Raw genomic sequence first — 8,139 nt, forward strand, 5'->3', positions numbered from 1 at the left:
AATGATAATTATTTAAAGAAATATTCTGACTTCCATTTTGAATATTTGAAAAATTAGGTTGCCTGGTTAAGTCTCCATAATCTATTTAAGAAAATAGTTATGTAAATACAGAAATGTTTAACTACAAGGTATAAATTTAGGAAAGTTACAGTCGCATGATTCAGTATTGGGAAAGCATTCCCATTAAAAGTTAATTATGTTCTTGTATTCTTCAACCACCATGACAATGCATAGGGTCCATAGCGATTCTTTATAAATGCTGACCCTCATCTCCCACCGCCAACCCTCCCACATCACAGGTCTTCTCATGTCCCATTAACAACTTCATTGTACAGGATTCTGTACTATGAAACATCCTGGAAATCTTTTAAAGGGTCTTGCAGACCCGCATCCAGGAACAGAGCCCTTTGCTCTTCCCTCAGAATGAATGGACACCAGAAATCAGATATTTATGCCCAAGAAAAGCAGGATTTTGTTCGGTACTTCTCCCAGATTGTTAGGGTGCTGACTGAGGAAAGATGGGACACCCAGAGACAGAAGATGCTATTGCCCAGCTCAAGGAGGTCCTGGAGTGCAATGCATTGGAGGCAAGTATCCCCCAGGTTTGATGGTGCTAGTAGCATTTGGGGGAACTGATGGAGCCAAGGAAACAGGATGCTGATAGTCTCCAACGGGCCCTGACTGTGGGCTGGTGTGTGGAACTGCTGCAAGCTTTCTTCCTGGTGGTAGATGACATCATGGATTCATCCTTCACCTGCCGGGGACAGATCTGCTGTCAGAAGCTGGGCATGGATTTAGATGCCGTCAATGATGCTATCCTTCTGGAAGCATGTATCTACCACCTGCTGAAGATCTATTGCCAGGAGCAGCCCTATTACCTGAACCTGACAGAGCTCTTCCTGCAGAGTTCCTATCAGACTGAGATTAGGCAGACCCTGGACCTCATCCCAGCTCCCCAGGGCAACGTGGATCTTGGCAGATTCACTGAAAAGAGACACAAATCTATTGTCAAGTACAAGACAGCTTTCTACTCCTTCTACCTTCCTGTAGCTGCAGCCATGTACATGGCAGGAATTGATGGCAAGAAGGAGCACAGCAATGCCAAGAAGATCCTGCTGGGGATGGAAGAGTTCTTTCAGGTTCAGGATGATTACCTTGACCTCTTTGGGGACCCCAGTGTGACGGGTGAAGTTGACAGTGACATCTAGTACCAAAAATGCGGTTGGCTGGTGGTTCAGTGTCTGCAACAGGCCATTCCGGAACAATATCAGATCCTGAAGGAAAATTCAGGCAGAAGGAAGCCGAGAAGATGGCCCGGGCGAAGGCACTATATGAGGAGCTGGATCTGCCAGCCGTTTTCTTGCAATATGAGGAAGACACTTACAGTCACATTATAGGACTCACTGAACAGTATGCAGCGACCCTGCCCCCAGCATCTTTCTGGGGCTTGTGCACAAAATCTACAAGCGGAAAAAAGTGACCTAGAGACTGCAAGGGAGGCAAGAGGAGGCACTCAATAAATAAATTATTGTGGGAAAAAAAGGGGCATGCGTACCATAGTTTTAGGGGATAAGCAAATGTGCATCTGTAGAAGGACAGAGATTGAGAATCCATCCCTACAATTCACAACGCATGGTATATAAAGTGGCCATTGCCATTGCACTCTTACTTTTATGTTACTGACACATATATTTGGGGTCAAAATGTACTAGTTATAGTACAGTATATTCCATGATGTAAAGTATGCAATATGAATGGGTTTGTAAGAAAGGATAAAGGATCAGGATACTCTGAGAGTTAATGTTGCTGAGTGAGAAGCATTATAAACAGCTTATAATAATCTAGATTAAATTACCTGCATAGGATGCACAGCAACGTGTAAAAGAAGAACATTTTTTCTCAATCCAATAGGGGTAACACTAGCTAAACAACAGCTACTAATACTAAAAATTGTACTTATGGTTTGAAAGTCAACTAAACCTAATATTTAAAATCTAAGAGGAAGAAAATTTTGTCAAGATTTTGCTCAACCAGGTAGACAGTGAGATGTCAACAAGAAAGATGCAACAACATTTTATTTGTATGTGTGCAGCATATTATCTATTTTTGTCCAAGACCGGGAGAAAATAAGACTTGTTAAAAGCTTCATTACAGTAAGCAATAGAAAAAGTCTACTCCAGATTTATTGGAAAACTCTATTTATAAAATACAAGACAAATTTTGGAAAGCACTTTTTTTTCAGTAAAATTCAATAAAATATTGGCTCTATTAAACACATGAACAAAATTATAGTATAATGACTGAAATAGAAAGGTATCCATAAATGTGGAAGGGGATAAGAAAACTGAATGAAGTAAAAAATATAAAAGGAAACTAAAATGCAATTGTACATGTGGTTTTTAACAGAAATAACAACATACAGAAGTGACTCTGTAACAAAATCTGAATCTTGATTTCAATTCTAATGTGTTAATTGAATCCAGAAGTCAGAGAAAAATAGCCAATGAACAGAAAATATCCAAATAAGATAATGGCTATTTTTATAAGAGAAAATTCCAATGTAAGTTCATAGTTCTAAAAATAATATTAGAACAAATGTAAGAAAAGTCATAATCAAAGATAAAACAGACATAAGCTTTCCTGAGTTAAAGAAATGCCTGATTTTAAAGATTGACATGAATCACCATATAATAGAAAAAAATCAATGAAAAGAGAACAATGTTCAAACTTATGCTGATGAAGTTAACATTCAGAGTAATAAAGACAATAAATCAACATTATATAGGCCACACTTTTGGAAATATAATAAAGGAATTAAAAATGCATAAATGGAATTGCTATTGTGTTAAGAGCATTTTGTCATCCTTCAATATTCTTTTAAAAATGTAATTTCCATGCTTAATCACATGTACATACCAAGATTGAGTTAGAGTTTTTCTGTTAGTGGACATTTGGGTTATCAAAAGTGGTTTGCATTTTAAAATAGCTATGTTATAGGTTTTATATGCATATTTGTATAGCATCTATTCGTATTTCTTGACTACTTAGAATCTTGGAAGTAGAATTACTGACTCAAAAAGTATAAATATTTAAATATTCATAATACATATTTTCAAATTGCTTTTCACAGACTTTGGCTATTTACACACTCTCCAGCTTGTCCATCTCCTTTTACTCTTAGTCACAGCTCTTCTCTACTCATTTGCTTAAGGTTTATACATTGTTTCCTATGCATTCATCATAGCATTATTTCTGGAGATATAAAGATACATTGACTGAGTCTTAACATTAGAAAGTTTCCATTCCAGTGGAGGCAGAGATAGGGAGGGATATGTTGGAAATACTGCATAACAGACAATTATAAAACACTGTGGTAAGAACAATCTAGAATAGTGACAGATAAAAGTTATTATGACAGTCAAGAGAAGACATTCCTAACCCAGATCACAGAGTTCAAGGACAATCCCCTGGTAAAGAAGTGACATACTGAGTTGTGTGAAGTGAATTGAATTCAATAAAATTAAATTTGAATTTAAAGAAGTGAAAAGAGAGAGAGAGAATGTAGGAAGGCACCAGGTAATTTAAAGATGGAGAGAAATATGAACAAAAGAATAGAGGCAAGAAACACAGAGAGGCAAGAATCATCAACAGACACTCTTGGAAAGTGAAGTTTGATGGATGGCTTAGTAAAATCTCAGGCTAGAGAGGATGGACATAGCCAGATCATGGAGAACATTGGAAATCAGTTTTAGGAGCTTGGCAATTAAATACCACTAAAGGCCATCAAGCTGTCATAGTTGCGTGTTAGAGAGATTCATCTGGAAGACATTTGTATAGTGTACTTGATGGATTAGTTTGTGATGATTTCTTCATCATAAGCCAAGTTGTTGACAGTTGACTCAATCTCAAATGAGTTGGTAACTGCCCAGCCCTGGCATTTACTATAAGAAAGAATTCATTGTCCCTATTTTTATTTGGGTGATGGCCAAGCAACATTTTTTAGCCCAATAGCTGTTATGACTATTTAATTGTTTAAGTCAAAGTTTTATAAAGGACATCTCTAGAAGATGTTCTGTACCAATAAGAAATCTGGACAAAAATTATCATCTAGATAAATGAAAATTTATTTATATAAATAAATCTATTGCAGGCTGAGTTTTCTTTCTTCTCTGGCAGTGTGGAATGCTTTTTCATTCTCACTCATCTTACTTCCTTTTTTCCTTATTTTCCCTGAGGTTTGCATTTCTTAAACAATTGTCAAAACAAGAGGTAAAGCTGAGGAGAAGGCAAATAAAAGGTTACTTTATGACCTCAAAGATAGTGAAGCCAGCCCCATTGCCGCATAGAACTCATGTTTATGGTTTATTTTGAATAAACCAAAAAATTGACCTTCACAGTCTTAAAACTTGAGAGACTTACATTTGTCTTATCCAAGTTGCTTTCCCAGGAACCAACTATCAGGCTTCCCAGACAGTATCAAGGAACTGAAACTCACCAGATCGCCACATCTGGTCAATGAGATGCTGGATCCCTCACCCCTCATGATTGCCTAAATGATCACCTGTGCCTGTCGATCAACTCCTCTTCCTTATCCTTCTCTAATTCCTGTTTTCTCACACATACTTAGATTTTTCTCCTGCTGTACAAACCCCTAATTTTAGACTAATGAAGCAACAGATTTGAGATTTTATCTCCCTTTCTCCTTGACTTCAGCACCCAATTAAAGCCTTCTTCCTTGCCAGTACTCCTTGTCTCATTGATTGGCTTTCTGTGCCGCGAGCGGCAGGACCTAGGCCAAATCCTTGGCCTAGTAGCGCTCAGGCATAGTAGCACTCAGGCAAGTGTATGCCATTTAGTTTCCAGGATTGCATAAACCCTGGTTTGTGCATAAGGAGAAGACATTGGTGGATGAATAGAGGTTCTTCTAAACTTTTTTTCATGCAGCTAGTTTTATTCTAATCCTGAATATATATTATGTGTTGCTCACAAAATTCGATTTTTTTTTTTAATTAACTCAATCTTAGGATTAAATGAAGATTCTCTGCAGTTGGTTGTGGTCCCTACCCCCTATGTTTACATATATATTTCAGTTGAAAATGGTGAAAAGATGTATCAAGGACTGTAAAGAGAATCATATTTACACCAAATATCCTATTTTTACCTGAGACAAGCTTCTAATAAATTGTTTGATTGCTAAATATTTAACTCTGAAAAAGTGATCAAAAACTGAATTTTCAGTATATTGTTTTTCTTTTTTATGTGAGTATGAAGAAAAAAATAGAAGATTGTCAATGTTTTTCCTTAGTGTCTATGTATCTTAAAGGCAAATAATAAAGAATGAATTGTTAGGTAGAGAACATCTTTAAAAACCAAAATCTTTCCCTACCTGCTTGTTATGCTCTTCAATGTGACTTGCTTGGCCAATGGAACTTTATCGAAGATAACGCAGACAGATACTTGCAAAGTGTTTGCATACTGGGGTTTACTCTCTTGTTGGACTTTGAACCTTATATCCATATAAATGAGTATAAACTAGCATTTTGCAAGATGAAGTGCCATTATGGAGAAGAAGTGATGAACCCATCTGATAGCCAGTGGTGACATGTGTCAGATATGAGTATGGCAATTATAGAATATCACCTTAAACTAGATCTGCCAGTCAAACTGCCAGCTGAGTCTATAGATGCATAAAAGAGCCCAGTATAGATCAAATGTGTTGGACAAGACACACACACACAAAATTTGACTGACCAAAAAAATTATAAGAAAATAAAAAGAACATCGTTTTATGTCACTAAGTTTGGGCGCTTGGGTGTGTAACATGTTTCATGGTATAAATTGCTTTGGGTTAACCCTGGGAACCAATCACTGAATTACTGTCTTCTTGTGTGGAACAAAGTCAGCATATAATGTCAATTTCCAAAATATGTGTTCATGCAGTTTTTATGACAGTGTTACTTTTTCATATTTTAAAGATGAAATATACTTAAATAAAAATATCCTTACTGTCAAAATTCCTTTCAGTAAAAAAGTAAATTTCCAAATATTTATTCTATTGGAAACATGTTTTAACTTCAGCAAGAAAAAGTAAAATGGGTACAGATATACAACTCATAGCTAAAATGATTTTTCTGTATATTAATTATGTCTTTTTAATTGAAAATGTGCATCTAACTTAGCTATAAGGCTGTCTGGTTTTATTACTAATGAAATTTTACTCTGAACTGTTCCTCTAAAACATCAGTTTGAATAAATTCTATAATGACCAATATTTATATACAATTTTTGTGCTATTTCACTGGAATGTCAGATGTTATGTAATGATGCAAGATTTACTTCCAAAACAACCTTAAATTTTTGCCATATGATGCACATGAAAGTCATCCTAAAATTCTGTTAGTGTTTATTCACTAACTGTGTCACAAAAACTGATTGCCCTGTCTACTAAGTGAAATCTCATGTTTGGAAAACACACTTAAATCGTGATTGTCAAAGCACTTTGTTCTCACCTAGTAAATAATGATTAGCTTCTGTCATTTACTGGAAAAGTTAAACTTGATGAAGCAGTTTGGCAGTGTATTGAATTTAACAAATCAGAATGATCATATTAGTGTGTGCATCAAATAACTGATACTGAATGTTCTTAATATCTTATAGATGTAATCCTCCGGTTATTCTCCTTCACTTTTCCAACATTCCCAAGACTATAAAACAAACGTATTCTTAATTTAAAATCATTCAGGCTATATTTATACCAGGCTATTGATAATTTAATCAAGTTTCTAAAATCAATTACACTCTACTCTATTTAAGTATAACCTCACATTACCACTAAAGATGCAGAAAATGAAATTTGATTGCTGTTTCAGGTTATTCATCATGAGTACCTAATGGAAACTTGCCAAACAAGCTCCCTCACCAGACTCTACACTATACCAAAATGTACTCACCAATGTTTTATGACACTTACTGTTCAGTAATCACAGTTACCATTCTAGGTTCCACAGTATAAGTTTGTCCTATTGAATAAAATGAAGTATTATCAAATATTGAACCTCTCATATTTCTTGATAATGCTCAAAGGAACTGCTCAGTTCTTATTCATCATTTCTGCATTTTAAAATTCTGAACATAATCTACAAAGTGATATCTAGGGTTCTGGCAAGTGGAATCTTAATGCTCTAGGTATTTAGTGTGAATGTCAAAGTCTGTGATTTCCCCCATAATAAATTTCAATTGACTGGTGTCATTTACTGGAAAGGTTACATGTGATTGAATTTATGACCATTTGCTGCTGAACTCAGCTTATAAATTGCTAATGATTCTGGCAGATGATCCAGTTTCTTATGCCAATGAAATATTTGAGGTTAATTAAATAGCCTCCCTCACCTCTTTTCACCAAAATGCCAATGAACTGCTGAGAAGTTAAATAAATGTACTACTTGGTACACAGTATGCCAGATAAACTACTCTATGCACGCACTTTCCGAGCCTATTACAGTGATCTTCTAAAACAGTTTCAACTGTTGGATTCTTAAAAATTGCTAAATGATGAAATTATCTGAAGTGTAAATTTCTTCCCCACCACCATTAGACAGAAGCCCATGAGGTCAAAGTAAGAGTAAAATAAATTTAATACGTTGGGAAAAAACAGTTTTAAATATATAATAATCGACAAATATAAGATTATAAATGCAATTATAATTCACATCTAACTTGAAAATAATACTAAATTAATGGTAACAAAATCTTAAAATAAAATAGTTACTGGATTTTGTTTAATAAGCAGCATATTTTTAGCTCTCGCCATCGAGAAAATATTTCTATTTGACAGAGGTATGGAGTTTTATATATAAGTACATATAAAGCGACATCATTCAAAATCATTAGGTGTTACACACATGATACTGTTATTTTTCTGTCATATGTCTAGTTTACCCTTCTTTTTACTAGAACCCGAGTTTCTGTTTTATTTATTTATTTATGTGGCAAACTCCTAGCTAAAGAATTACATTTTTCAGTATTTGTTGTAGTCAGGAGTCAACAATGAGATGTAAAATGTTACTGGGTAAGGATTCAAGTAAAGCTCCTTAAAACTTTATCTGGAACATGAGTATTTTTACTTTCTTTTCTCCCCCT

General features: G+C 35.2%; 1 pseudogene; it reads left to right on the forward strand.

The window, feature by feature from the left end:
• The first annotated feature begins 405 nt into the window (after positions 1-405).
• Positions 406-1,485, forward strand: LOC102141735 (farnesyl pyrophosphate synthase pseudogene; annotated as a pseudogene).
• Positions 1,486-8,139: the final 6,654 nt, after the last annotated feature.

Source organism: Macaca fascicularis, chromosome 1 (genome assembly GCF_037993035.2).
Source record: "Macaca fascicularis isolate 582-1 chromosome 1, T2T-MFA8v1.1".
Classification (NCBI taxonomy): Eukaryota; Metazoa; Chordata; class Mammalia; order Primates; family Cercopithecidae; genus Macaca; species Macaca fascicularis.